This window comes from Pleurodeles waltl, chromosome 5 (assembly GCF_031143425.1).
Source record: "Pleurodeles waltl isolate 20211129_DDA chromosome 5, aPleWal1.hap1.20221129, whole genome shotgun sequence".
In the NCBI taxonomy this organism is placed as follows: Eukaryota; Metazoa; Chordata; class Amphibia; order Caudata; family Salamandridae; genus Pleurodeles; species Pleurodeles waltl.
In genome coordinates this window covers 1665779530-1665783130 of record NC_090444.1, presented here as the reverse complement: position 1 = coordinate 1665783130, position 3601 = coordinate 1665779530, and the positions used below count along the sequence as shown (strand labels likewise).

Here is a 3601-nt window from a genome sequence, read left to right as displayed (position 1 = left end):
TTAATCAAATTGTCGACGCAACCATGACCTTTCAGCCATGAATAACCACACCTTTTGATAGAATTTTATGAATTTTATTCCCTATTGATTACAATCTACGAGCAGAAGAGTTAATCTCAATACCAGGAAACATAAGAGCATAGTCACGATATGACAGCTGTGATAAGATTTCATTAATGCAAGAACCACAAACATAAGAACATAGCACGGCGTGAACATAGATCAGCATACAGTGAATATCATATAGGTGTCAGTTCAGCACAGCGTAATGTCAGTCATTTGTCTATTTGCGTCAGTCAGAGTGAACTCCTATCCTAACCACTAATTAGCATCAGCATGTTGGGCTTCATGCAAAACAATTTAGAACACCAATTTAGAAAACATCTAAACTATGGCCTCTATAAAAATGAGCAGTTGGTACCTAGAAAGGAAAAGCAAACAGACAAATTACAGATCGCATTGTCATAATTACCCTCCAAAGATTAGGTCAGCACGCAGGATCAGTCTTCGTCTTCAGGACATCGGTCGAAACGCCATCAGTCTAAACTTGTCTAAAGGACAGGGGACACTTCCCTCAAAAAGGTGGAGAAATGTAAAAGGGGCAGTCTATGGGTGAGGATGGTTCAATAATTCTCAAAGTCACCAAACAGAGTGACAGAGTTTCTGGATAAAATCAGTAGCATTCCCTACCTAGTTCTTTCGACTCTTCTGTGACATGGGTTTTTATCCCTTTTTCGTAATACCTTCCCCCAAAATTCTATTGGACAGTTGCTATACCCCACTATCTTTAACCTATCAAATTATGCATTAGGTAATTCCAATTGTCACCCCACGATAATTCATAACACTTTGATTGGTCTTCTTAATTCACGTCTTCGGAGGTGGCACATCCGGGGTTACTTCACCGTTTTGGCACGTCTTCTTGGGTCATGAGTTCCTTTGTCCATGGTTTGAACGTCCTTGTACATTACATTAATCTTCACTTGTTACAATTTTGTATACAAACTTAAACTAAGGCACCAAGTATGCGGTTGGGAACGGATTTACAAAGATACATGCATCGCCTAAGTTTGAAGAAAAGGAACATTTGCAGGGTCATGGCCCTTTGCGAGTCAGCACACTGAAAAACAGAAAAATGCTTTTTAATACGAAAGTCAGGCAGCTAAAAACTCCACAACTCACGCTAACTTAAGGCCTATAGGCCCGTATTTATACTTTTTTTGCGCCAAATTTGCGTCGTTTTTTGACGCAAAAAACGGCGCAAACTTGCAAAATACCATTGTATTTTGTAGGTTTGCGCCGTTTTGCGTCAAAAAGCGGCGCAAATGCGGCGCTAAAAAAAGTATAAATACGGGCCATAGTGTTTTCAATACAATATTGCAAACGTTAATATAAGCTTGATTAACCATAGCATTAACAATTCTACTCATTAATTGTTATTAGTTTGCATACATATTGATATAGTCTTAATTCAAATGCACATTTAAGCAAAATCACTATTATTGTTGTTTTCTATGCAGCATCGTTAAACATTAATATAAGCATTTCGCTTTAATATACGTATTATTTAAACTACGCTCTCTCAATAGCACAATGAATAAATGAAACACTAGGTCACCACAAGAACATAACACAACAAAATATCACACACCAATATAAAACACCAAAAAAAAAAACATACACAGCATACCATCATCCCAACAAAATACAACTCAGTTGTTTTGTGTTATCCTGTTAAATTGCCTTCTATGCTGTTTTTGTGTTTTGTAGATGCGTATTGTTTTTTGTGTTTTACTGTGCTATGTCGATTGTTTTATGGCTTGTATGGTGGAATATAATGAGTTGTGTTTCCTTGGGTTATGTTTTGTTGCTGTCTTTTGTGGTTGAGATTTGTTGTGGTTCTGTACATTCTTTATGCATGCTCATAGTACATGGTGCTAACACTGTTAAAAATGTTGTTAGCCATCACTAGTTAGAAGCACTGTTCGCACCCGCTTTAAAACTTGCACATGCATCAAAGTGACCTAGATATTCTTAACTTTCCTTAGGAAGAAACATCGAGAAAATAGTTACCACATCCTTGCTTACTCTGAATCCTGTGCGAGGCATCAAAGATTACAAGCGTGTGTCCATCAGTTAAATATATTATAGATTAACAGAGTTAATGTGTAAAAAGGGCCTCCATTTACAGTCGCTACCATTCATTGTGTCTAAATGTTTAAGTTGAGCAGGTAGCAGTCTGATTCAAAGCTGAAGACATACGATGCACACACAAGCACAGGGTGAGAAGCCAAGTCAGGTTCTCCCATCAGCAGCCATGGATGGAAAGACGGAGAAACTGAGGCTAAAAAGGGAGATTGGTCTCCTCAGCGCTGGCTCTTTAATTGCAGGGACCATGGTTGGGTCAGGCATCTTCATGTCGCCCCAGGGAGTGCTCTCCTACATGGGCAGTCTGGGTGGCAGCCTCGGGATTTGGGCTGTCTGCGGCTTCATGGCCTTTCTCGGGGCCTTGTGTTATGCAGAACTCGGGACCACAATAAAGGAATCGGGTAACGATTATATTTACCTGATGAGGATATATGGCCCTTTGCCAGCCTTTCTGTACACATACCTCACCGTGTTCCTGTTGTCACCCGCCAGTAACGCAGCTATTGCCTTGAGTTTTGCCCAGTATGTGGTAAACCCGTTTTACCCAGGATGCCCTTCCCCGGAAGCTGTGGTTAAAATTACCGCCATTGCCTGCATTTTGGTTGTCGTCACTATAAACTGTCTGAATGTGAAGACTGCTACGTTGGTCATGAATATCTTCACTGTGGCTAAATTCGCGTCCCTCCTGGTCATTGTTGTGGGCGGCGTGGTGTTTCTTGTCAACGGGCACACAGGACACTTCCAGAACGCATTTCAGGGCACAGCGACAGGATTTGGGGCCATTGGAATCGCCTTTTATCAAGGGCAATGGCCGTACTCTGGATGGAACTCTGCCAACTTTGTGACAGAAGAACTGAAGCACCCTGAAGTAAGTGTGCATGTTTGCAGATAGGCTCTTATTTTTGCGCCCTTTAGGAATCCTGATAACCGATACCAGAAATTACCAACTGCAGCATTGTTTATTTTTCCACAGTGGCACATCACCAAAAATGCCCACTGCCACTCGCTCACTCAATTCCATGTGCCAATATCTGGTGTATTTTTGTATCAGCTCTTGGATGCCTCTGTGTCTTATAGTGTCTTATTTGGAATATTAGTGGAAAGATCTGTGGCCCGATCCACAAAACGAATCTTAATTCTGCCCTCTTTCTTATAAATTCTATGACTCGAGGGAGGAAAATGACAAGTTCCCATTATACACAAAACACAGTAGTGACCCTAGAAAGCTGCAGCAGGCGCAGTTTCCCAGTCATCCTACCGAGAATTAGAGTTTTTAAAGTCTGCTGCTACCTCAATGCGCACGTAATTATATAATGCACAATTACACACTATGTTGTCAGGCAGCCAAGTGTGGAAAAGCATTTATTTTTTATTTTCTCAATGGAAAAACTTTTTTTACCCATGGACGAATTTCTATCTCTACAAAGTATGGGTACTCACCATTCCAGGGTGG

The 3601-nt window shown here is 40.8% G+C and overlaps 1 pseudogene; it reads left to right on the top strand.

Annotated features, from left to right (window-relative positions):
- Positions 1-2257: 2257 nt before the first annotated feature.
- Positions 2258-3040, top strand: LOC138297421 (b(0,+)-type amino acid transporter 1 pseudogene; annotated as a pseudogene).
- Positions 3041-3601: the final 561 nt, after the last annotated feature.